The 24,035-nt window shown below is 67.3% G+C and overlaps 15 non-coding genes across 15 annotated transcripts; all 15 read left to right on the plus strand.

Annotated features, from left to right (window-relative positions):
- The first annotated feature begins 1,037 nt into the window (after nucleotides 1-1,037).
- Nucleotides 1,038-1,157, plus strand: LOC135277588 (5S ribosomal RNA). Its single transcript, XR_010345204.1, has one exon. It is a non-coding gene; the product is annotated as a 5S ribosomal RNA (ribosomal RNA).
- Nucleotides 1,158-2,667: 1,510 nt separating this feature from the next.
- Nucleotides 2,668-2,786, plus strand: LOC135277700 (5S ribosomal RNA). Its single transcript, XR_010345302.1, has one exon. It is a non-coding gene; the product is annotated as a 5S ribosomal RNA (ribosomal RNA).
- Nucleotides 2,787-4,255: 1,469 nt separating this feature from the next.
- On the plus strand, nucleotides 4,256-4,375 carry LOC135277589 (5S ribosomal RNA). Its single transcript, XR_010345205.1, has one exon. It is a non-coding gene; the product is annotated as a 5S ribosomal RNA (ribosomal RNA).
- A 1,503-nt stretch (nucleotides 4,376-5,878) lies between these two features.
- On the plus strand, nucleotides 5,879-5,997 carry LOC135277701 (5S ribosomal RNA). The gene has a single exon (XR_010345303.1). It is a non-coding gene; the product is annotated as a 5S ribosomal RNA (ribosomal RNA).
- Nucleotides 5,998-7,466: 1,469 nt separating this feature from the next.
- On the plus strand, nucleotides 7,467-7,586 carry LOC135277590 (5S ribosomal RNA). The gene has a single exon (XR_010345206.1). It is a non-coding gene; the product is annotated as a 5S ribosomal RNA (ribosomal RNA).
- Nucleotides 7,587-9,092: 1,506 nt separating this feature from the next.
- On the plus strand, nucleotides 9,093-9,211 carry LOC135277703 (5S ribosomal RNA). The gene has a single exon (XR_010345305.1). It is a non-coding gene; the product is annotated as a 5S ribosomal RNA (ribosomal RNA).
- Nucleotides 9,212-10,680: 1,469 nt separating this feature from the next.
- LOC135277591 (5S ribosomal RNA) lies at nucleotides 10,681-10,800 on the plus strand. The gene has a single exon (XR_010345207.1). It is a non-coding gene; the product is annotated as a 5S ribosomal RNA (ribosomal RNA).
- A 1,504-nt stretch (nucleotides 10,801-12,304) lies between these two features.
- On the plus strand, nucleotides 12,305-12,423 carry LOC135277704 (5S ribosomal RNA). The gene has a single exon (XR_010345306.1). It is a non-coding gene; the product is annotated as a 5S ribosomal RNA (ribosomal RNA).
- Nucleotides 12,424-13,892: 1,469 nt separating this feature from the next.
- Nucleotides 13,893-14,012, plus strand: LOC135277592 (5S ribosomal RNA). The gene has a single exon (XR_010345208.1). It is a non-coding gene; the product is annotated as a 5S ribosomal RNA (ribosomal RNA).
- A 1,503-nt stretch (nucleotides 14,013-15,515) lies between these two features.
- Nucleotides 15,516-15,634, plus strand: LOC135277705 (5S ribosomal RNA). The gene has a single exon (XR_010345307.1). It is a non-coding gene; the product is annotated as a 5S ribosomal RNA (ribosomal RNA).
- Nucleotides 15,635-17,103: 1,469 nt separating this feature from the next.
- LOC135277593 (5S ribosomal RNA) lies at nucleotides 17,104-17,223 on the plus strand. Its single transcript, XR_010345209.1, has one exon. It is a non-coding gene; the product is annotated as a 5S ribosomal RNA (ribosomal RNA).
- A 1,504-nt stretch (nucleotides 17,224-18,727) lies between these two features.
- LOC135277706 (5S ribosomal RNA) lies at nucleotides 18,728-18,846 on the plus strand. The gene has a single exon (XR_010345308.1). It is a non-coding gene; the product is annotated as a 5S ribosomal RNA (ribosomal RNA).
- Nucleotides 18,847-20,315: 1,469 nt separating this feature from the next.
- On the plus strand, nucleotides 20,316-20,435 carry LOC135277594 (5S ribosomal RNA). Its single transcript, XR_010345210.1, has one exon. It is a non-coding gene; the product is annotated as a 5S ribosomal RNA (ribosomal RNA).
- A 1,506-nt stretch (nucleotides 20,436-21,941) lies between these two features.
- LOC135277527 (5S ribosomal RNA) lies at nucleotides 21,942-22,060 on the plus strand. Its single transcript, XR_010345144.1, has one exon. It is a non-coding gene; the product is annotated as a 5S ribosomal RNA (ribosomal RNA).
- Nucleotides 22,061-23,529: 1,469 nt separating this feature from the next.
- On the plus strand, nucleotides 23,530-23,649 carry LOC135277595 (5S ribosomal RNA). Its single transcript, XR_010345211.1, has one exon. It is a non-coding gene; the product is annotated as a 5S ribosomal RNA (ribosomal RNA).
- The last annotated feature ends 386 nt before the right edge of the window (nucleotides 23,650-24,035 follow it).

Consider the following 24,035-nt stretch of genomic DNA (forward strand, 5'->3'; position numbering starts at 1 on the left):
TCGCTTTGGCCAGCCGCCAGGAATCTCGTCCCTGTGCGCTTGCATTCCCGTGGCCACCCACTTCGTGTAAACTCCAGGCCCGAGCACACCAGAGAGATACAGGCCGCGGGCCCCGTGGGCACGCTGGGCGCCACGCCTCCCGCTAGACGGACGGGTGCGCTCTACACATCTGGAGGGGCCCACCGCACCGAGAGGACAGGGAGAAGCCATCAAAGGAAGGACCCTACGAAAGGCACCCCCAAAGCAACCAAGCCAGCCACGGAGAAACTCATCTCAGGGCTCCATCGGTCCTCCCGCACCGGCGGCCCTGCCACTCTGTTCGGGGCCAGCCGAAGCTCCCTGCACCGTACCCGGCCTGCTCCAGGGAGCCGGCTCTACCACGGCAGAGTGCTCCCTCTCCAAGGCTCCAGCGCTCCGGCTCTCTGACTCCCTCACCTTCTCTCTTTCCTGTCTTCCACCTCCACCTTGCACTCTTTCTGTCCCATGTCTGTGTCTGTCTGTCTGTCTGTCTGTGTCTCCATCCTCCTTGTCCCTTCTGTCTCTCTCTGTGTTGCTGTCGCTCTGCGGGACTCCGTTTCTACCGTTCCATCCCTCGCTCGCTTGCTCTCCTTCGAGCTGTCTGTGTGTATGTGTCTGTGCCTGTGTGGGTGCTCGTGCGAGTGGGCGCGTGTGTGTTTGTGTGTGGGAGGGGTGGGGTTGCTCGTGGTGGTTGTGTTGGTGGTGGTGGCGGTGGTGGAGGTGGGTGGGGAGCGGGGCCGTCTGGGTGTCCCTCAACACCTCTGTTGGGATAAGGAGCCCGGCCGTCGTGAAGACGAAGACAAGCGAAATCGGGAGGCACTGTGTGAGGCCCAAGGAAGGCGTAGCCCGGCGGCGGGCGGAGCTGGGGCGTAGACCCGGAGAGCAGCTGAGCCCGGCAGCGGGCGAGCGTCTCGGGGGTCCCCGACCCGAGCCCCGCGGCCACGGGGTGGCAGTGGTGCCGGGCATCGGGCGGGCGTGGCTGGGCCGGCCTCTTGGGGCAGCCAAAGGCCGCTGCTGGTGTCTACGGCCATACCACCCTGAACGCGCCCGATTCTCGTCAGATCTCGGAAGCAAAGCAGGGTCGGGCCTGGTTAGTACTTGGGTGGGAGACCGCCTGGGAATACCGGGTGCCGTAGGCTTTTGGCTTTTCGCTCCCGGCCTCTTTCCATTTCTGGTCGCCGTGCTTCTCAAGAGCCCCCTGACCCTCTCCCCTTTTCCCTCCCGCCTGCGACCCCGCCGCAGCCCAGCACCTCCTCGTGGGGCTCTGCCGCTGCAGCACCGGCCAGGCAGCAGCATACCACCTCTTTGGCCTGGCCGCCGCCCGCCAGGAGCTCGGCTCCAGCCTGGGCACCGAGGGCCGGGACACGACCCTCGAGGCGCAGGCCCGGGGTCCCTGCCTTCCAGGGTGTCTTCCCGCTCCCGGGACGCCCAGTTCACGCAATTCACTCATGCGGCGCCGCCGCAAACCTCCAAGGCGGAAGCCCGGGGAAGGGGCGGGCAGGGGTGGGCAGGGCCAGCGGGTTCCACAGACGCAAGCCAAGGCCTCTGCTCCAGACCCCATGGGCTGCTGTCCCCGGGAGAAGGACATTGCCTTCACGGGCCACCAGGAAAGCCGTTTCTGTGCGCCCGCATTCCCATCGCCGCCAACTTCGCCGAAACGCCAGTCTTGAGGGCACGAGAGAGACGCAGGCCTCGGGCCCCGTCTCCCTACAGATCGCGCGGCCCACCGCAGCAAGTGGACAGGGAGGAGCCAACAAAGGAAGGACCCTAGCAAACGCACGCAACCAAGCCAAGAGAAAACACGCGTCATGGCGCGCCGTCGGTCCTCCCGCGTGGGCGGCCCTGCCATCCCGTCCTGACACAGCCCAAGCAGCCGCCACCCCACCCCGGCCTGCTCCAGGAGGCCCTGTCTATTAGAGCAGAGCGCTGGCTCGCCAAGGCTCTATCGCTGTGGCTCTCCAGCTGCCTCACCCCCCACCCTTTCTGTTCTCCCCCTCTAGCTGGCGCTCGTTCTGTCGCTCTCTCTGTCTCTCTGTCTCTCTGTCTCTCTCTGTCTCTCTGTCCCTCTGTCCCTCTCTCTCTGTCTGTCTGTCTCCCTCCGTTTCTTTCTGTCTCTCCTCTGCTCTCCTTCTGTGAGTGCGTCAGCCCCTCTCTTCCCGGGATCAGGCTGCCGGCTCTAGCGCCAGCGCGGGACACAGCAAGGGCTCCGCCCCCCAGCCCCCGAGCGGGCCAAGGGACGGTGGTGGGTGCGTCGTGAGAAAAAGAACCCGCGGGGCTGGGCCGGCTCTTCGTTCCTGGGCAGCCGTGGCGGCTCTGAGTGGAAGGGGCAAGAGGGGGCCTTGCCGGAGGGGCGGCCACGGATCCAAAACTATCCCTCGGCGGCAGCGGCGGCGGCGGCGGCGGCGGCGGCGGAGGGCCGGAGGAAGTCCCAGGACCCTGACCGCTCGGAGCATACCTTGTCGTCCCCGCCAGCGACGACGAGAGGCTCTGAGAGGCCGACGGAAGGCGCAGCGCGGCGGCCGGGGGTGCTAGGGCGGGCTGGCGGGCTCGCGGCTGGCGGCTCGTGGGGCCCGGGGTGGCGGTGACGCTTGGAGTCGGGCGGGCGTGGCTGTGGGCCGCCTTTTGGGGCGGCCAAAGGCCGACGCCAGCGTCTACGGCCATACCACCCTGAACGCGCCCGATCTCGTCTGATCTCGGAAGCTAAGCAGGGTCGGGCCTGGTTAGTACTTGGATGGGAGACCGCCTGGGAATACCGGGTGCTGTAGGCTTTTGGCTCTTCCGCTCCCTGCCTTCTTTTGTCCGTCTTTTGTCGCTGTGCTTCCCCAGCGGCCCCCGACTCTGCTCCCCCTTTTCCGCCCGTCCGCGACCCCGCCGCAGCCTGGGACCTCCGCGGGGGTCAGGGGGGAGTGGGTGGATCCGCCATCGCAGCACCCACAGGCAGCAGCATACCGCCTCTTTCGCCGGGGCCGGGAGGGACGGGACCCGACCCCCACTTCGGAATCCGCAGGCAGGCGCCGCTTCCCTGCCCTGTCGGGTGCTTTCTGTCTGCCGGGACGCCCAGGCAGTTCAATTCACTCATGCGCCGCCGCCCCAAGCGTCCAAGCCCGGCGAAGGGGCGGGCACGGGCCAGTGGGTTCCACAGACGCCAGCCGAGACCTCCGCTCCAGAACGCCTGGGTTTCTTCTTCCGCGAGAAGGACGTCGCTTTGGCCAGCCGCCAGGAATCTCGTCCCTGTGCGCTTGCATTCCCGTGGCCACCCACTTCGTGTAAACTCCAGGCCCGAGCACACCAGAGAGATCCAGGCCGCGGGCCCCGTGGGCACGCTGGGCGCCACGCCTCCCGCTAGACGGACGGGTGCGCTCTACACATCTGGAGGGGCCCACCGCACCGAGAGGACAGGGAGAAGCCATCAAAGGAAGGACCCTACGAAAGGCACCCCCAAAGCAACCAAGCCAGCCACGGAGAAACTCATCTCAGGGCTCCATCGGTCCTCCCGCACCGGCGGCCCTGCCACTCTGTTCGGGGCCAGCCGAAGCTCCCTGCACCGTACCCGGCCTGCTCCAGGGAGCCGGCTCTACCACGGCAGAGTGCTCCCTCTCCAAGGCTCCAGCGCTCCGGCTCTCTGACTCCCTCACCTTCTCTCTTTCCTGTCTTCCACCTCCACCTTGCACTCTTTCTGTCCCATGTCTGTGTCTGTCTGTCTGTCTGTCTGTGTCTCCATCCTCCTTGTCCTTTCTGTCTCTCTCTGTGTCGCTGTCGCTCTGCGGGACTCCGTTTCTACCGTTCCATCCCTCGCTCGCTTGCTCTCCTTTGAGCTGTCTGTGTGTATGTGTCTGTGCCTGTGTGGGTGCTCGTGCGAGTGGGCGCGTGTGTGTTTGTGTGTGGGAGGGGTGGGGTTGCTCGTGGTGGTTGTGTTGGTGGTGGTGGCGGTGGTGGAGGTGGGTGGGGAGCGGGGCCGTCTGGGTGTCCCTCAACACCTCTGTTGGGATAAGGAGCCCGGCCGTCGTGAAGACGAAGACAAGCGAAATCGGGAGGCACTGTGTGAGGCCCAAGGAAGGCGTAGCCCGGCGGCGGGCGGAGCTGGGGCGTAGACCCGGAGAGCAGCTGAGCCCGGCAGCGGGCGAGCGTCTCGGGGGTCCCCGACCCGAGCCCCGCGGCCACGGGGTGGCAGTGGTGCCGGGCATCGGGCGGGCGTGACTGGGCCGGCCTCTTGGGGCAGCCAAAGGCCGCTGCTGGTGTCTACGGCCATACCACCCTGAACGCGCCCGATTCTCGTCAGATCTCGGAAGCAAAGCAGGGTCGGGCCTGGTTAGTACTTGGGTGGGAGACCGCCTGGGAATACCGGGTGCCGTAGGCTTTTGGCTTTTCGCTCCCGGCCTCTTTCCATTTCTGGTCGCCGTGCTTCTCAAGAGCCCCCTGACCCTCTCCCCTTTTCCCTCCCGCCTGCGACCCCGCCGCAGCCCAGCACCTCCTCGTGGGGCTCTGCCGCTGCAGCACCGGCCAGGCAGCAGCATACCACCTCTTTGGCCTGGCCGCCGCCCGCCAGGAGCTCGGCTCCAGCCTGGGCACCGAGGGCCGGGACACGACCCTCGAGGCGCAGGCCCGGGGTCCCTGCCTTCCAGGGTGTCTTCCCGCTCCCGGGACGCCCAGTTCACGCAATTCACTCATGCGGCGCCGCCGCAAACCTCCAAGGCGGAAGCCCGGGGAAGGGGCGGGCAGGGGTGGGCAGGGCCAGCGGGTTCCACAGACGCAAGCCAAGGCCTCTGCTCCAGACCCCATGGGCTGCTGTCCCCGGGAGAAGGACATTGCCTTCACGGGCCACCAGGAAAGCCGTTTCTGTGCGCCCGCATTCCCATCGCCGCCAACTTCGCCGAAACGCCAGTCTTGAGGGCACGAGAGAGACGCAGGCCTCGGGCCCCGTCTCCCTACAGATCGCGCGGCCCACCGCAGCAAGTGGACAGGGAGGAGCCAACAAAGGAAGGACCCTAGCAAACGCACGCAACCAAGCCAAGAGAAAACACGCGTCATGGCGCGCCGTCGGTCCTCCCGCGTGGGCGGCCCTGCCATCCCGTCCTGACACAGCCCAAGCAGCCGCCACCCCACCCCGGCCTGCTCCAGGAGGCCCTGTCTATTAGAGCAGAGCGCTGGCTCGCCAAGGCTCTATCGCTGTGGCTCTACAGCTGCCTCACCCCCCACCCTTTCTGTTCTCCCCCTCTAGCTGGCGCTCGTTCTGTCGCTCTCTCTGTCTCTCTGTCTCTCTGTCTCTCTCTGTCTCTCTGTCCCTCTGTCCCTCTCTCTCTGTCTGTCTGTCTCCCTCCGTTTCTTTCTGTCTCTCCTCTGCTCTCCTTCTGTGAGTGCGTCAGCCCCTCTCTTCCCGGGATCAGGCTGCCGGCTCTAGCGCCAGCGCGGGACACAGCAAGGGCTCCGCCCCCCAGCCCCCGAGCGGGCCAAGGGACGGTGGTGGGTGCGTCGTGAGAAAAAGAACCCGCGGGGCTGGGCCGGCTCTTCGTTCCTGGGCAGCCGTGGCGGCTCTGAGTGGAAGGGGCAAGAGGGGGCCTTGCCGGAGGGGCGGCGACGGATCCAAAACTATCCCTCGGCGGCGGCGGCGGCGGCGGCGGCGGCGGAGGGCCGGAGGAAGTCCCAGGACCCTGACCGCTCGGAGCATACCTTGTCGTCCCCGCCAGCGACGACGAGAGGCTCTGAGAGGCCGACGGAAGGCGCAGCGCGGCGGCCGGGGGTGCTAGGGCGGGCTGGCGGGCTCGCGGCTGACGGCTCGTGGGGCCCGGGGTGGCGGTGACGCTTGGAGTCGGGCGGGCGTGGCTGTGGGCCGCCTTTGGGGCGGCCAAAGGCCGACACCAGCGTCTACGGCCATACCACCCTGAACGCGCCCGATCTCGTCTGATCTCGGAAGCTAAGCAGGGTCGGGCCTGGTTAGTACTTGGATGGGAGACCGCCTGGGAATACCGGGTGCTGTAGGCTTTTGGCTCTTCCGCTCCCTGCCTTCTTTTGTCCGTCTTTTGTCGCTGTGCTTCCCCAGCGGCCCCCGACTCTGCTCCCCCTTTTCCGCCCGTCCGCGACCCCGCCGCAGCCTGGGACCTCCGCGGGGGTCAGGGGGGAGTGGGTGGATCCGCCATCGCAGCACCCACAGGCAGCAGCATACCGCCTCTTTCGCCGGGGCCGGGAGGGACGGGACCCGACCCCCACTTCGGAATCCGCAGGCAGGCGCCGCTTCCCTGCCCTGTCGGGTGCTTTCTGTCTGCCGGGACGCCCAGGCAGTTCAATTCACTCATGCGCCGCCGCCCCAAGCGTCCAAGCCCGGCGAAGGGGCGGGCACGGGCCAGTGGGTTCCACAGACGCCAGCCGAGACCTCCGCTCCAGAACGCCTGGGTTTCTTCTTCCGCGAGAAGGACGTCGCTTTGGCCAGCCGCCAGGAATCTCGTCCCTGTGCGCTTGCATTCCCGTGGCCACCCACTTCGTGTAAACTCCAGGCCCGAGCACACCAGAGAGATCCAGGCCGCGGGCCCCGTGGGCACGCTGGGCGCCACGCCTCCCGCTAGACGGACGGGTGCGCTCTACACATCTGGAGGGGCCCACCGCACCGAGAGGACAGGGAGAAGCCATCAAAGGAAGGACCCTACGAAAGGCACCCCCAAAGCAACCAAGCCAGCCACGGAGAAACTCATCTCAGGGCTCCATCGGTCCTCCCGCACCGGCGGCCCTGCCACTCTGTTCGGGGCCAGCCGAAGCTCCCTGCACCGTACCCGGCCTGCTCCAGGGAGCCGGCTCTACCACGGCAGAGTGCTCCCTCTCCAAGGCTCCAGCGCTCCGGCTCTCTGACTCCCTCACCTTCTCTCTTTCCTGTCTTCCACCTCCACCTTGCACTCTTTCTGTCCCATGTCTGTGTCTGTCTGTCTGTCTGTCTGTGTCTCCATCCTCCTTGTCCCTTCTGTCTCTCTCTGTGTTGCTGTCGCTCTGCGGGACTCCGTTTCTACCGTTCCATCCCTCGCTCGCTTGCTCTCCTTCGAGCTGTCTGTGTGTATGTGTCTGTGCCTGTGTGGGTGCTCGTGCGAGTGGGCGCGTGTGTGTTTGTGTGTGGGAGGGGTGGGGCTGCTCGTGGTGGTTGTGTTGGTGGTGGTGGCGGTGGTGGAGGTGGGTGGGGAGCGGGGCCGTCTGGGTGTCCCTCAACACCTCTGTTGGGATAAGGAGCCCGGCCGTCGTGAAGACGAAGACAAGCGAAATCGGGAGGCACTGTGTGAGGCCCAAGGAAGGCGTAGCCCGGCGGCGGGCGGAGCTGGGGCGTAGACCCGGAGAGCAGCTGAGCCCGGCAGCGGGCGAGCGTCTCGGGGGTCCCCGACCCGAGCCCCGCGGCCACGGGGTGGCAGTGGTGCCGGGCATCGGGCGGGCGTGGCTGGGCCGGCCTCTTGGGGCAGCCAAAGGCCGCTGCTGGTGTCTACGGCCATACCACCCTGAACGCGCCCGATTCTCGTCAGATCTCGGAAGCAAAGCAGGGTCGGGCCTGGTTAGTACTTGGGTGGGAGACCGCCTGGGAATACCGGGTGCCGTAGGCTTTTGGCTTTTCGCTCCCGGCCTCTTTCCATTTCTGGTCGCCGTGCTTCTCAAGAGCCCCCTGACCCTCTCCCCTTTTCCCTCCCGCCTGCGACCCCGCCGCAGCCCAGCACCTCCTCGTGGGGCTCTGCCGCTGCAGCACCGGCCAGGCAGCAGCATACCACCTCTTTGGCCTGGCCGCCGCCCGCCAGGAGCTCGGCTCCAGCCTGGGCACCGAGGGCCGGGACACGACCCTCGAGGCGCAGGCCCGGGGTCCCTGCCTTCCAGGGTGTCTTCCCGCTCCCGGGACGCCCAGTTCACGCAATTCACTCATGCGGCGCCGCCGCAAACCTCCAAGGCGGAAGCCCGGGGAAGGGGCGGGCAGGGGTGGGCAGGGCCAGCGGGTTCCACAGACGCAAGCCAAGGCCTCTGCTCCAGACCCCATGGGCTGCTGTCCCCGGGAGAAGGACATTGCCTTCACGGGCCACCAGGAAAGCCGTTTCTGTGCGCCCGCATTCCCATCGCCGCCAACTTCGCCGAAACGCCAGTCTTGAGGGCACGAGAGAGACGCAGGCCTCGGGCCCCGTCTCCCTACAGATCGCGCGGCCCACCGCAGCAAGTGGACAGGGAGGAGCCAACAAAGGAAGGACCCTAGCAAACGCACGCAACCAAGCCAAGAGAAAACACGCGTCATGGCGCGCCGTCGGTCCTCCCGCGTGGGCGGCCCTGCCATCCCGTCCTGACACAGACCAAGCAGCCGCCACCCCACCCCGGCCTGCTCCAGGAGGCCCTGTCTATTAGAGCAGAGCGCTGGCTCGCCAAGGCTCTATCGCTGTGGCTCTACAGCTGCCTCACCCCCCACCCTTTCTGTTCTCCCCCTCTAGCTGGCGCTCGTTCTGTCGCTCTCTCTGTCTCTCTGTCTCTCTGTCTCTCTCTGTCTCTCTGTCCCTCTGTCCCTCTCTCTCTGTCTGTCTGTCTCCCTCCGTTTCTTTCTGTCTCTCCTCTGCTCTCCTTCTGTGAGTGCGTCAGCCCCTCTCTTCCCGGGATCAGGCTGCCGGCTCTAGCGCCAGCGCGGGACACAGCAAGGGCTCCGCCCCCCAGCCCCCGAGCGGGCCAAGGGACGGTGGTGGGTGCGTCGTGAGAAAAAGAACCCGCGGGGCTGGGCCGGCTCTTCGTTCCTGGGCAGCCGTGGCGGCTCTGAGTGGAAGGGGCAAGAGGGGGCCTTGCCGGAGGGGCGGCGACGGATCCAAAACTATCCCTCGGCGGCGGCGGCGGCGGCGGCGGCGGCGGCGGAGGGCCGGAGGAAGTCCCAGGACCCTGACCGCTCGGAGCATACCTTGTCGTCCCCGCCAGCGACGACGAGAGGCTCTGAGAGGCCGACGGAAGGCGCAGCGCGGCGGCCGGGGGTGCTAGGGCGGGCTGGCGGGCTCGCGGCTGGCGGCTCGTGGGGCCCGGGGTGGCGGTGACGCTTGGAGTCGGGCGGGCGTGGCTGTGGGCCGCCTTTGGGGCGGCCAAAGGCCGACACCAGCGTCTACGGCCATACCACCCTGAACGCGCCCGATCTCGTCTGATCTCGGAAGCTAAGCAGGGTCGGGCCTGGTTAGTACTTGGATGGGAGACCGCCTGGGAATACCGGGTGCTGTAGGCTTTTGGCTCTTCCGCTCCCTGCCTTCTTTTGTCCGTCTTTTGTCGCTGTGCTTCCCCAGCGGCCCCCGACTCTGCTCCCCCTTTTCCGCCCGTCCGCGACCCCGCCGCAGCCTGGGACCTCCGCGGGGGTCAGGGGGGAGTGGGTGGATCCGCCATCGCAGCACCCACAGGCAGCAGCATACCGCCTCTTTCGCCGGGGCCGGGAGGGACGGGACCCGACCCCCACTTCGGAATCCGCAGGCAGGCGCCGCTTCCCTGCCCTGTCGGGTGCTTTCTGTCTGCCGGGACGCCCAGGCAGTTCAATTCACTCATGCGCCGCCGCCCCAAGCGTCCAAGCCCGGCGAAGGGGCGGGCACGGGCCAGTGGGTTCCACAGACGCCAGCCGAGACCTCCGCTCCAGAACGCCTGGGTTTCTTCTTCCGCGAGAAGGACGTCGCTTTGGCCAGCCGCCAGGAATCTCGTCCCTGTGCGCTTGCATTCCCGTGGCCACCCACTTCGTGTAAACTCCAGGCCCGAGCACACCAGAGAGATACAGGCCGCGGGCCCCGTGGGCACGCTGGGCGCCACGCCTCCCGCTAGACGGACGGGTGCGCTCTACACATCTGGAGGGGCCCACCGCACCGAGAGGACAGGGAGAAGCCATCAAAGGAAGGACCCTACGAAAGGCACCCCCAAAGCAACCAAGCCAGCCACGGAGAAACTCATCTCAGGGCTCCATCGGTCCTCCCGCACCGGCGGCCCTGCCACTCTGTTCGGGGCCAGCCGAAGCTCCCTGCACCGTACCCGGCCTGCTCCAGGGAGCCGGCTCTACCACGGCAGAGTGCTCCCTCTCCAAGGCTCCAGCGCTCCGGCTCTCTGACTCCCTCACCTTCTCTCTTTCCTGTCTTCCACCTCCACCTTGCACTCTTTCTGTCCCATGTCTGTGTCTGTCTGTCTGTCTGTCTGTGTCTCCATCCTCCTTGTCCCTTCTGTCTCTCTCTGTGTTGCTGTCGCTCTGCGGGACTCCGTTTCTACCGTTCCATCCCTCGCTCGCTTGCTCTCCTTCGAGCTGTCTGTGTGTATGTGTCTGTGCCTGTGTGGGTGCTCGTGCGAGTGGGCGCGTGTGTGTTTGTGTGTGGGAGGGGTGGGGCTGCTCGTGGTGGTTGTGTTGGTGGTGGTGGCGGTGGTGGAGGTGGGTGGGGAGCGGGGCCGTCTGGGTGTCCCTCAACACCTCTGTTGGGATAAGGAGCCCGGCCGTCGTGAAGACGAAGACAAGCGAAATCGGGAGGCACTGTGTGAGGCCCAAGGAAGGCGTAGCCCGGCGGCGGGCGGAGCTGGGGCGTAGACCCGGAGAGCAGCTGAGCCCGGCAGCGGGCGAGCGTCTCGGGGGTCCCCGACCCGAGCCCCGCGGCCACGGGGTGGCAGTGGTGCCGGGCATCGGGCGGGCGTGGCTGGGCCGGCCTCTTGGGGCAGCCAAAGGCCGCTGCTGGTGTCTACGGCCATACCACCCTGAACGCGCCCGATTCTCGTCAGATCTCGGAAGCAAAGCAGGGTCGGGCCTGGTTAGTACTTGGGTGGGAGACCGCCTGGGAATACCGGGTGCCGTAGGCTTTTGGCTTTTCGCTCCCGGCCTCTTTCCATTTCTGGTCGCCGTGCTTCTCAAGAGCCCCCTGACCCTCTCCCCTTTTCCCTCCCGCCTGCGACCCCGCCGCAGCCCAGCACCTCCTCGTGGGGCTCTGCCGCTGCAGCACCGGCCAGGCAGCAGCATACCACCTCTTTGGCCTGGCCGCCGCCCGCCAGGAGCTCGGCTCCAGCCTGGGCACCGAGGGCCGGGACACGACCCTCGAGGCGCAGGCCCGGGGTCCCTGCCTTCCAGGGTGTCTTCCCGCTCCCGGGACGCCCAGTTCACGCAATTCACTCATGCGGCGCCGCCGCAAACCTCCAAGGCGGAAGCCCGGGGAAGGGGCGGGCAGGGGTGGGCAGGGCCAGCGGGTTCCACAGACGCAAGCCAAGGCCTCTGCTCCAGACCCCATGGGCTGCTGTCCCCGGGAGAAGGACATTGCCTTCACGGGCCACCAGGAAAGCCGTTTCTGTGCGCCCGCATTCCCATCGCCGCCAACTTCGCCGAAATGCCAGTCTTGAGGGCACGAGAGAGACGCAGGCCTCGGGCCCCGTCTCCCTACAGATCGCGCGGCCCACCGCAGCAAGTGGACAGGGAGGAGCCAACAAAGGAAGGACCCTAGCAAACGCACGCAACCAAGCCAAGAGAAAACACGCGTCATGGCGCGCCGTCGGTCCTCCCGCGTGGGCGGCCCTGCCATCCCGTCCTGACACAGCCCAAGCAGCCGCCACCCCACCCCGGCCTGCTCCAGGAGGCCCTGTCTATTAGAGCAGAGCGCTGGCTGGCCAAGGCTCTATCGCTGTGGCTCTCCAGCTGCCTCACCCCCCACCCTTTCTGTTCTCCCCCTCTAGCTGGCGCTCGTTCTGTCGCTCTCTCTGTCTCTCTGTCTCTCTGTCTCTCTCTGTCTCTCTGTCCCTCTGTCCCTCTCTCTCTGTCTGTCTGTCTCCCTCCGTTTCTTTCTGTCTCTCCTCTGCTCTCCTTCTGTGAGTGCGTCAGCCCCTCTCTTCCCGGGATCAGGCTGCCGGCTCTAGCGCCAGCGCGGGACACAGCAAGGGCTCCGCCCCCCGGCCCCCGAGCGGGCCAAGGGACGGTGGTGGGTGCGTCGTGAGAAAAAGAACCCGCGGGGCTGGGCCGGCTCTTCGTTCCTGGGCAGCCGTGGCGGCTCTGAGTGGAAGGGGCAAGAGGGGGCCTTGCCGGAGGGGCGGCGACGGATCCAAAACTATCCCTCGGCGGCGGCGGCGGCGGCGGCGGCGGCGGAGGGCCGGAGGAAGTCCCAGGACCCTGACCGCTCGGAGCATACCTTGTCGTCCCCGCCAGCGACGACGAGAGGCTCTGAGAGGCCGACGGAAGGCGCAGCGCGGCGGCCGGGGGTGCTAGGGCGGGCTGGCGGGCTCGCGGCTGGCGGCTCGTGGGGCCCGGGGTGGCGGTGACGCTTGGAGTCGGGCGGGCGTGGCTGTGGGCCCCCTTTTGGGGCGGCCAAAGGCCGACACCAGCGTCTACGGCCATACCACCCTGAACGCGCCCGATCTCGTCTGATCTCGGAAGCTAAGCAGGGTCGGGCCTGGTTAGTACTTGGATGGGAGACCGCCTGGGAATACCGGGTGCTGTAGGCTTTTGGCTCTTCCGCTCCCTGCCTTCTTTTGTCCGTCTTTTGTCGCTGTGCTTCCCCAGCGGCCCCCGACTCTGCTCCCCCTTTTCCGCCCGTCCGCGACCCCGCCGCAGCCTGGGACCTCCGCGGGGGTCAGGGGGGAGTGGGTGGATCCGCCATCGCAGCACCCACAGGCAGCAGCATACCGCCTCTTTCGCCGGGGCCGGGAGGGACGGGACCCGACCCCCACTTCGGAATCCGCAGGCAGGCGCCGCTTCCCTGCCCTGTCGGGTGCTTTCTGTCTGCCGGGACGCCCAGGCAGTTCAATTCACTCATGCGCCGCCGCCCCAAGCGTCCAAGCCCGGCGAAGGGGCGGGCACGGGCCAGTGGGTTCCACAGACGCCAGCCGAGACCTCCGCTCCAGAACGCCTGGGTTTCTTCTTCCGCGAGAAGGACGTCGCTTTGGCCAGCCGCCAGGAATCTCGTCCCTGTGCGCTTGCATTCCCGTGGCCACCCACTTCGTGTAAACTCCAGGCCCGAGCACACCAGAGAGATCCAGGCCGCGGGCCCCGTGGGCACGCTGGGCGCCACGCCTCCCGCTAGACGGACGGGTGCGCTCTACACATCTGGAGGGGCCCACCGCACCGAGAGGACAGGGAGAAGCCATCAAAGGAAGGACCCTACGAAAGGCACCCCCAAAGCAACCAAGCCAGCCACGGAGAAACTCATCTCAGGGCTCCATCGGTCCTCCCGCACCGGCGGCCCTGCCACTCTGTTCGGGGCCAGCCGAAGCTCCCTGCACCGTACCCGGCCTGCTCCAGGGAGCCGGCTCTACCACGGCAGAGTGCTCCCTCTCCAAGGCTCCAGCGCTCCGGCTCTCTGACTCCCTCACCTTCTCTCTTTCCTGTCTTCCACCTCCACCTTGCACTCTTTCTGTCCCATGTCTGTGTCTGTCTGTCTGTCTGTCTGTGTCTCCATCCTCCTTGTCCCTTCTGTCTCTCTCTGTGTTGCTGTCGCTCTGCGGGACTCCGTTTCTACCGTTCCATCCCTCGCTCGCTTGCTCTCCTTCGAGCTGTCTGTGTGTATGTGTCTGTGCCTGTGTGGGTGCTCGTGCGAGTGGGCGCGTGTGTGTTTGTGTGTGGGAGGGGTGGGGCTGCTCGTGGTGGTTGTGTTGGTGGTGGTGGCGGTGGTGGAGGTGGGTGGGGAGCGGGGCCGTCTGGGTGTCCCTCAACACCTCTGTTGGGATAAGGAGCCCGGCCGTCGTGAAGACGAAGACAAGCGAAATCGGGAGGCACTGTGTGAGGCCCAAGGAAGGCGTAGCCCGGCGGCGGGCGGAGCTGGGGCGTAGACCCGGAGAGCAGCTGAGCCCGGCAGCGGGCGAGCGTCTCGGGGGTCCCCGACCCGAGCCCCGCGGCCACGGGGTGGCAGTGGTGCCGGGCATCGGGCGGGCGTGGCTGGGCCGGCCTCTTGGGGCAGCCAAAGGCCGCTGCTGGTGTCTACGGCCATACCACCCTGAACGCGCCCGATTCTCGTCAGATCTCGGAAGCAAAGCAGGGTCGGGCCTGGTTAGTACTTGGGTGGGAGACCGCCTGGGAATACCGGGTGCCGTAGGCTTTTGGCTTTTCGCTCCCGGCCTCTTTCCATTTCTGGTCGCCGTGCTTCTCAAGAGCCCCCTGACCCTCTCCCCTTTTCCCTCCCGCCTGCGACCCCGCCGCAGCCCAGCACCTCCTCGTGGGGCTCTGCCGCTGCAGCACCGGCCAGGCAGCAGCATACCACCTCTTTGGCCTGGCCGCCGCCCGCCAGGAGCTCGGCTCCAGCCTGGGCACCGAGGGCCGGGACACGACCCTCGAGGCGCAGGCCCGGGGTCCCTGCCTTCCAGGGTGTCTTCCCGCTCCCGGGACGCCCAGTTCACGCAATTCACTCATGCGGCGCCGCCGCAAACCTCCAAGGCGGAAGCCCGGGGAAGGGGCGGGCAGGGGTGGGCAGGGCCAGCGGGTTCCACAGACGCAAGCCAAGGCCTCTGCTCCAGACCCCATGGGCTGCTGTCCCCGGGAGAAGGACATTGCCTTCACGGGCCACCAGGAAAGCCGTTTCTGTGCGCCCGCATTCCCATCGCCGCCAACTTCGCCGAAACGCCAGTCTTGAGGGCACGAGAGAGACGCAGGCCTCGGGCCCCGTCTCCCTACAGATCGCGCGGCCCACCGCAGCAAGTGGACAGGGAGGAGCCAACAAAGGAAGGACCCTAGCAAACGCACGCAACCAAGCCAAGAGAAAACACGCGTCATGGCGCGCCGTCGGTCCTCCCGCGTGGGCGGCCCTGCCATCCCGTCCTGACACAGCCCAAGCAGCCGCCACCCCACCCCGGCCTGCTCCAGGAGGCCCTGTCTATTAGAGCAGAGCGCTGGCTCGCCAAGGCTCTATCGCTGTGGCTCTCCAGCTGCCTCACCCCCCACCCTTTCTGTTCTCCCCCTCTAGCTGGCGCTCGTTCTGTCGCTCTCTCTGTCTCTCTGTCTCTCTGTCTCTCTCTGTCTCTCTGTCCCTCTGTCCCTCTCTCTCTGTCTGTCTGTCTCCCTCCGTTTCTTTCTGTCTCTCCTCTGCTCTCCTTCTGTGAGTGCGTCAGCCCCTCTCTTCCCGGGATCAGGCTGCCGGCTCTAGCGCCAGCGCGGGACACAGCAAGGGCTCCGCCCCCCAGCCCCCGAGCGGGCCAAGGGACGGTGGTGGGTGCGTCGTGAGAAAAAGAACCCGCGGGGCTGGGCCGGCTCTTCGTTCCTGGGCAGCCGTGGCGGCTCTGAGTGGAAGGGGCAAGAGGGGGCCTTGCCGGAGGGGCGGCGACGGATCCAAAACTATCCCTCGGCGGCGGCGGCGGCGGCGGCGGCGGCGGAGGGCCGGAGGAAGTCCCAGGACCCTGACCGCTCGGAGCATACCTTGTCGTCCCCGCCAGCGACGACGAGAGGCTCTGAGAGGCCGACGGAAGGCGCAGCGCGGCGGCCGGGGGTGCTAGGGCGGGCTGGCGGGCTCGCGGCTGGCGGCTCGTGGGGCCCGGGGTGGCGGTGACGCTTGGAGTCGGGCGGGCGTGGCTGTGGGCCGCCTTTGGGGCGGCCAAAGGCCGACACCAGCGTCTACGGCCATACCACCCTGAACGCGCCCGATCTCGTCTGATCTCGGAAGCTAAGCAGGGTCGGGCCTGGTTAGTACTTGGATGGGAGACCGCCTGGGAATACCGGGTGCTGTAGGCTTTTGGCTCTTCCGCTCCCTGCCTTCTTTTGTCCGTCTTTTGTCGCTGTGCTTCCCCAGCGGCCCCCGACTCTGCTCCCCCTTTTCCGCCCGTCCGCGACCCCGCCGCAGCCTGGGACCTCCGCGGGGGTCAGGGGGGAGTGGGTGGATCCGCCATCGCAGCACCCACAGGCAGCAGCATACCGCCTCTTTCGCCGGGGCCGGGAGGGACGGGACCCGACCCCCACTTCGGAATCCGCAGGCAGGCGCCGCTTCCCTGCCCTGTCGGGTGCTTTCTGTCTGCCGGGACGCCCAGGCAGTTCAATTCACTCATGCGCCGCCGCCCCAAGCGTCCAAGCCCGGCGAAGGGGCGGGCACGGGCCAGTGGGTTCCACAGACGCCAGCCGAGACCTCCGCTCCAGAACGCCTGGGTTTCTTCTTCCGCGAGAAGGACGTCGCTTTGGCCAGCCGCCAGGAATCTCGTCCCTGTGCGCTTGCATTCCCGTGGCCACCCACTTCGTGTAAACTCCAGGCCCGAGCACACCAGAGAGATCCAGGCCGCGGGCCCCGTGGGCACGCTGGGCGCCACGCCTCCCGCTAGACGGACGGGTGCGCTCTACACATCTGGAGGGGCCCACCGCGCCGAGAGGACAGGGAGAAGCCATCAAAGGAAGGACCCTACGAAAGGCACCCCCAAAGCAACCAAGCCAGCCACGGAGAAACTCATCTCAGGGCTCCATCGGTCCTCCCGCACCGGCGGCCCTGCCACTCTGTTCGGGGCCAGCCGAAGCTCCCTGCACCGTACCCGGCCTGCTCCAGGGAGCCGGCTCTACCACGGCAGAGTGCTCCCTCTCCAAGGCTCCAGCGCTCCGGCTCTCTGACTCCCTCACCTTCTCTCTTTCCTGTCTTCCACCTCCACCTTGCACTCTTTCTGTCCCATGTCTGTGTCTGTCTGTCTGTCTGTCTGTGTCTCCATCCTCCTTGTCCCTTCTGTCTCTCTCTGTGTTGCTGTCGCTCTGCGGGACTCCGTTTCTACCGTTCCATCCCTCGCTCGCTTGCTCTCCTTCGAGCTGTCTGTGTGTATGTGTCTGTGCCTGTGTGGGTGCTCGTGCGAGTGGGCGCGTGTGTGTTTGTGTGTGGGAGGGGTGGGGCTGCTCGTGGTGGTTGTGTTGGTGGTGGTGGCGGTGGTGGAGGTGGGTGGGGAGCGGGGCCGTCTGGGTGTCCCTCAACACCTCTGTTGGGATAAGGAGCCCGGCCGTCGTGAAGACGAAGACAAGCGAAATCGGGAGGCACTGTGTGAGGCCCAAGGAAGGCGTAGCCCGGCGGCGGGCGGAGCTGGGGCGTAGACCCGGAGAGCAGCTGAGCCCGGCAGCGGGCGAGCGTCTCGGGGGTCCCCGACCCGAGCCCCGCGGCCACGGGGTGGCAGTGGTGCCGGGCATCGGGCGGGCGTGGCTGGGCCGGCCTCTTGGGGCAGCCAAAGGCCGCTGCTGGTGTCTACGGCCATACCACCCTGAACGCGCCCGATTCTCGTCAGATCTCGGAAGCAAAGCAGGGTCGGGCCTGGTTAGTACTTGGGTGGGAGACCGCCTGGGAATACCGGGTGCCGTAGGCTTTTGGCTTTTCGCTCCCGGCCTCTTTCCATTTCTGGTCGCCGTGCTTCTCAAGAGCCCCCTGACCCTCTCCCCTTTTCCCTCCCGCCTGCGACCCCGCCGCAGCCCAGCACCTCCTCGTGGGGCTCTGCCGCTGCAGCACCGGCCAGGCAGCAGCATACCACCTCTTTGGCCTGGCCGCCGCCCGCCAGGAGCTCGGCTCCAGCCTGGGCACCGAGGGCCGGGACACGACCCTCGAGGCGCAGGCCCGGGGTCCCTGCCTTCCAGGGTGTCTTCCCGCTCCCGGGACGCCCAGTTCACGCAATTCACTCATGCGGCGCCGCCGCAAACCTCCAAGGCGGAAGCCCGGGGAAGGGGCGGGCAGGGGTGGGCAGGGCCAGCGGGTTCCACAGACGCAAGCCAAGGCCTCTGCTCCAGACCCCATGGGCTGCTGTCCCCGGGAGAAGGACATTGCCTTCACGGGCCACCAGGAAAGCCGTTTCTGTGCGCCCGCATTCCCATCGCCGCCAACTTCGCCGAAACGCCAGTCTTGAGGGCACGAGAGAGACGCAGGCCTCGGGCCCCGTCTCCCTACAGATCGCGCGGCCCACCGCAGCAAGTGGACAGGGAGGAGCCAACAAAGGAAGGACCCTAGCAAACGCACGCAACCAAGCCAAGAGAAAACACGCGTCATGGCGCGCCGTCGGTCCTCCCGCGTGGGCGGCCCTGCCATCCCGTCCTGACACAGCCCAAGCAGCCGCCACCCCACCCCGGCCTGCTCCAGGAGGCCCTGTCTATTAGAGCAGAGCGCTGGCTGGCCAAGGCTCTATCGCTGTGGCTCTCCAGCTGCCTCACCCCCCACCCTTTCTGTTCTCCCCCTCTAGCTGGCGCTCGTTCTGTCGCTCTCTCTGTCTCTCTGTCTCTCTGTCTCTCTCTGTCTCTCTGTCCCTCTGTCCCTCTCTCTCTGTCTGTCTGTCTCCCTCCGTTTCTTTCTGTCTCTCCTCTGCTCTCCTTCTGTGAGTGCGTCAGCCCCTCTCTTCCCGGGATCAGGCTGCCGGCTCTAGCGCCAGCGCGGGACACAGCAAGGGCTCCGCCCCCCGGCCCCCGAGCGGGCCAAGGGACGGTGGTGGGTGCGTCGTGAGAAAAAGAACCCGCGGGGCTGGGCCGGCTCTTCGTTCCTGGGCAGCCGTGGCGGCTCTGAGTGGAAGGGGCAAGAGGGGGCCTTGCCGGAGGGGCGGCGACGGATCCAAAACTATCCCTCGGCGGCGGCGGCGGCGGCGGCGGCGGCGGAGGGCCGGAGGAAGTCCCAGGACCCTGACCGCTCGGAGCATACCTTGTCGTCCCCGCCAGCGACGACGAGAGGCTCTGAGAGGCCGACGGAAGGCGCAGCGCGGCGGCCGGGGGTGCTAGGGCGGGCTGGCGGGCTCGCGGCTGGCGGCTCGTGGGGCCCGGGGTGGCGGTGACGCTTGGAGTCGGGCGGGCGTGGCTGTGGGCCCCCTTTTGGGGCGGCCAAAGGCCGACACCAGCGTCTACGGCCATACCACCCTGAACGCGCCCGATCTCGTCTGATCTCGGAAGCTAAGCAGGGTCGGGCCTGGTTAGTACTTGGATGGGAGACCGCCTGGGAATACCGGGTGCTGTAGGCTTTTGGCTCTTCCGCTCCCTGCCTTCTTTTGTCCGTCTTTTGTCGCTGTGCTTCCCCAGCGGCCCCCGACTCTGCTCCCCCTTTTCCGCCCGTCCGCGACCCCGCCGCAGCCTGGGACCTCCGCGGGGGTCAGGGGGGAGTGGGTGGATCCGCCATCGCAGCACCCACAGGCAGCAGCATACCGCCTCTTTCGCCGGGGCCGGGAGGGACGGGACCCGACCCCCACTTCGGAATCCGCAGGCAGGCGCCGCTTCCCTGCCCTGTCGGGTGCTTTCTGTCTGCCGGGACGCCCAGGCAGTTCAATTCACTCATGCGCCGCCGCCCCAAGCGTCCAAGCCCGGCGAAGGGGCGGGCACGGGCCAGTGGGTTCCACAGACGCCAGCCGAGACCTCCGCTCCAGAACGCCTGGGTTTCTTCTTCCGCGAGAAGGACGTCGCTTTGGCCAGCCGCCAGGAATCTCGTCCCTGTGCGCTTGCATTCCCGTGGCCACCCACTTCGTGTAAACTCCAGGCCCGAGCACACCAGAGAGATACAGGCCGCGGGCCCCGTGGGCACGCTGGGCGCCACGCCTCCCGCTAGACGGACGGGTGCGCTCTACACATCTGGAGGGGCCCACCGCACCGAGAGGACAGGGAGAAGCCATCAAAGGAAGGACCCTACGAAAGGCACCCCCAAAGCAACCAAGCCAGCCACGGAGAAACTCATCTCAGGGCTCCATCGGTCCTCCCGCACCGGCGGCCCTGCCACTCTGTTCGGGGCCAGCCGAAGCTCCCTGCACCGTACCCGGCCTGCTCCAGGGAGCCGGCTCTACCACGGCAGAGTGCTCCCTCTCCAAGGCTCCAGCGCTCCGGCTCTCTGACTCCCTCACCTTCTCTCTTTCCTGTCTTCCACCTCCACCTTGCACTCTTTCTGTCCCATGTCTGTGTCTGTCTGTCTGTCTGTCTGTGTCTCCATCCTCCTTGTCCCTTCTGTCTCTCTCTGTGTTGCTGTCGCTCTGCGGGACTCCGTTTCTACCGTTCCATCCCTCGCTCGCTTGCTCTCCTTCGAGCTGTCTGTGTGTATGTGTCTGTGCCTGTGTGGGTGCTCGTGCGAGTGGGCGCGTGTGTGTTTGTGTGTGGGAGGGGTGGGGCTGCTCGTGGTGGTTGTGTTGGTGGTGGTGGCGGTGGTGGAGGTGGGTGGGGAGCGGGGCCGTCTGGGTGTCCCTCAACACCTCTGTTGGGATAAGGAGCCCGGCCGTCGTGAAGACGAAGACAAGCGAAATCGGGAGGCACTGTGTGAGGCCCAAGGAAGGCGTAGCCCGGCGGCGGGCGGAGCTGGGGCGTAGACCCGGAGAGCAGCTGAGCCCGGCAGCGGGCGAGCGTCTCGGGGGTCCCCGACCCGAGCCCCGCGGCCACGGGGTGGCAGTGGTGCCGGGCATCGGGCGGGCGTGGCTGGGCCGGCCTCTTGGGGCAGCCAAAGGCCGCTGCTGGTGTCTACGGCCATACCACCCTGAACGCGCCCGATTCTCGTCAGATCTCGGAAGCAAAGCAGGGTCGGGCCTGGTTAGTACTTGGGTGGGAGACCGCCTGGGAATACCGGGTGCCGTAGGCTTTTGGCTTTTCGCTCCCGGCCTCTTTCCATTTCTGGTCGCCGTGCTTCTCAAGAGCCCCCTGACCCTCTCCCCTTTTCCCTCCCGCCTGCGACCCCGCCGCAGCCCAGCACCTCCTCGTGGGGCTCTGCCGCTGCAGCACCGGCCAGGCAGCAGCATACCACCTCTTTGGCCTGGCCGCCGCCCGCCAGGAGCTCGGCTCCAGCCTGGGCACCGAGGGCCGGGACACGACCCTCGAGGCGCAGGCCCGGGGTCCCTGCCTTCCAGGGTGTCTTCCCGCTCCCGGGACGCCCAGTTCACGCAATTCACTCATGCGGCGCCGCCGCAAACCTCCAAGGCGGAAGCCCGGGGAAGGGGCGGGCAGGGGTGGGCAGGGCCAGCGGGTTCCACAGACGCAAGCCAAGGCCTCTGCTCCAGACCCCATGGGCTGCTGTCCCCGGGAGAAGGACATTGCCTTCACGGGCCACCAGGAAAGCCGTTTCTGTGCGCCCGCATTCCCATCGCCGCCAACTTCGCCGAAACGCCAGTCTTGAGGGCACGAGAGAGACGCAGGCCTCGGGCCCCGTCTCCCTACAGATCGCGCGGCCCACCGCAGCAAGTGGACAGGGAGGAGCCAACAAAGGAAGGACCCTAGCAAACGCACGCAACCAAGCCAAGAGAAAACACGCGTCATGGCGCGCCGTCGGTCCTCCCGCGTGGGCGGCCCTGCCATCCCGTCCTGACACAGCCCAAGCAGCCGCCACCCCACCCCGGCCTGCTCCAGGAGGCCCTGTCTATTAGAGCAGAGCGCTGGCTGGCCAAGGCTCTATCGCTGTGGCTCTCCAGCTGCCTCACCCCCCACCCTTTCTGTTCTCCCCCTCTAGCTGGCGCTCGTTCTGTCGCTCTCTCTGTCTCTCTGTCTCTCTGTCTCTCTCTGTCTCTCTGTCCCTCTGTCCCTCTCTCTCTGTCTGTCTGTCTCCCTCCGTTTCTTTCTGTCTCTCCTCTGCTCTCCTTCTGTGAGTGCGTCAGCCCCTCTCTTCCCGGGATCAGGCTGCCGGCTCTAGCGCCAGCGCGGGACACAGCAAGGGCTCCGCCCCCCAGCCCCCGAGCGGGCCAAGGGACGGTGGTGGGTGCGTCGTGAGAAAAAGAACCCGCGGGGCTGGGCCGGCTCTTCGTTCCTGGGCAGCCGTGGCGGCTCTGAGTGGAAGGGGCAAGAGGGGGCCTTGCCGGAGGGGCGGCGACGGATCCAAAACTATCCCTCGGCGGCGGCGGCGGCGGCGGCGGCGGCGGCGGAGGGCCGGAGGAAGTCCCAGGACCCTGACCGCTCGGAGCATACCTTGTCGTCCCCGCCAGCGACGACGAGAGGCTCTGAGAGGCCGACGGAAGGCGCAGCGCGGCGGCCGGGGGTGCTAGGGCGGGCTGGCGGGCTCGCGGCTGGCGGCTCGTGGGGCCCGGGGTGGCGGTGACGCTTGGAGTCGGGCGGGCGTGGCTGTGGGCCGCCTTTGGGGCGGCCAAAGGCCGACACCAGCGTCTACGGCCATACCACCCTGAACGCGCCCGATCTCGTCTGATCTCGGAAACTAAGCAGGGTCGGGCCTGGTTAGTACTTGGATGGGAGACCGCCTGGGAATACCGGGTGCTGTAGGCTTTTGGCTCTTCCGCTCCCTGCCTTCTTTTGTCCGTCTTTTGTCGCTGTGCTTCCCCAGCGGCCCCCGACTCTGCTCCCCCTTTTCCGCCCGTCCGCGACCCCGCCGCAGCCTGGGACCTCCGCGGGGGTCAGGGGGGAGTGGGTGGATCCGCCATCGCAGCACCCACAGGCAGCAGCATACCGCCTCTTTCGCCGGGGCCGGGAGGGACGGGACCCGACCCCCACTTCGGAATCCGCAGGCAGGCGCCGCTTCCCTGCCCTGTCGGGTGCTTTCTGTCTGCCGGGACGCCCAGGCAGTTCAATTCACTCATGCGCCGCCGCCCCAAGCGTCCAAGCCCGGCGAAGGGGCGGGCACGGGCCAGTGGGTTCCACAGACGCCAGCCGAGACCTCCGCTCCAGAACGCCTGGGTTTCTTCTTCCGCGAGAAGGACGTCGCTTTGGCCAGCCGCCAGGAATCTCGTCCCTGTGCGCTTGCATTCCCGTGGCCACCCACTTCGTGTAAACTCCAGGCCCGAGCACACCAGAGAGATACAGGCCGCGGGCCCCGTGGGCACGCTGGGCGCCACGCCTCCCGCTAGACGGACGGGTGCGCTCTACACATCTGGAGGGGCCCACCGCACCGAGAGGACAGGGAGAAGCCATCAAAGGAAGGACCCTACGAAAGGCACCCCCAAAGCAACCAAGCCAGCCACGGAGAAACTCATCTCAGGGCTCCATCGGTCCTCCCGCACCGGCGGCCCTGCCACTCTGTTCGGGGCCAGCCGAAGCTCCCTGCACCGTACCCGGCCTGCTCCAGGGAGCCGGCTCTACCACGGCAGAGTGCTCCCTCTCCAAGGCTCCAGCGCTCCGGCTCTCTGACTCCCTCACCTTCTCTCTTTCCTGTCTTCCACCTCCACCTTGCACTCTTTCTGTCCCATGTCTGTGTCTGTCTGTCTGTCTGTCTGTGTCTCCATCCTCCTTGTCCCTTCTGTCTCTCTCTGTGTTGCTGTCGCTCTGCGGGACTCCGTTTCTACCGTTCCATCCCTCGCTCGCTTGCTCTCCTTCGAGCTGTCTGTGTGTATGTGTCTGTGCCTGTGTGGGTGCTCGTGCGAGTGGGCGCGTGTGTGTTTGTGTGTGGGAGGGGTGGGGCTGCTCGTGGTGGTTGTGTTGGTGGTGGTGGCGGTGGTGGAGGTGGGTGGGGAGCGGGGCCGTCTGGGTGTCCCTCAACACCTCTGTTGGGATAAGGAGCCCGGCCGTCGTGAAGACGAAGACAAGCGAAATCGGGAGGCACTGTGTGAGGCCCAAGGAAGGCGTAGCCCGGCGGCGGGCGGAGCTGGGGCGTAGACCCGGAGAGCAGCTGAGCCCGGCAGCGGGCGAGCGTCTCGGGGGTCCCCGACCCGAGCCCCGCGGCCACGGGGTGGCAGTGGTGCCGGGCATCGGGCGGGCGTGGCTGGGCCGGCCTCTTGGGGCAGCCAAAGGCCGCTGCTGGTGTCTACGGCCATACCACCCTGAACGCGCCCGATTCTCGTCAGATCTCGGAAGCAAAGCAGGGTCGGGCCTGGTTAGTACTTGGGTGGGAGACCGCCTGGGAATACCGGGTGCCGTAGGCTTTTGGCTTTTCGCTCCCGGCCTCTTTCCATTTCTGGTCGCCGTGCTTCTCAAGAGCCCCCTGACCCTCTCCCCTTTTCCCTCCCGCCTGCGACCCCGCCGCAGCCCAGCACCTCCTCGTGGGGCTCTGCCGCTGCAGCACCGGCCAGGCAGCAGCATACCACCTCTTTGGCCTGGCCGCCGCCCGCCAGGAGCTCGGCTCCAGCCTGGGCACCGAGGGCCGGGACACGACCCTCGAGGCGCAGGCCCGGGGTCCCTGCCTTCCAGGGTGTCTTCCCGCTCCCGGGACGCCCAGTTCACGCAATTCACTCATGCGGCGCCGCCGCAAACCTCCAAGGCGGAAGCCCGGGGAAGGGGCGGGCAGGGGTGGGCAGGGCCAGCGGGTTCC

The sequence above is a fragment of the Aotus nancymaae genome, unplaced genomic scaffold, assembly GCF_030222135.1.
Source record: "Aotus nancymaae isolate 86718 unplaced genomic scaffold, 86718_ANA_hifiasm-v0.15.2.pri h1tg000032l_0, whole genome shotgun sequence".
Classification (NCBI taxonomy): domain Eukaryota; kingdom Metazoa; phylum Chordata; class Mammalia; order Primates; family Aotidae; genus Aotus; species Aotus nancymaae.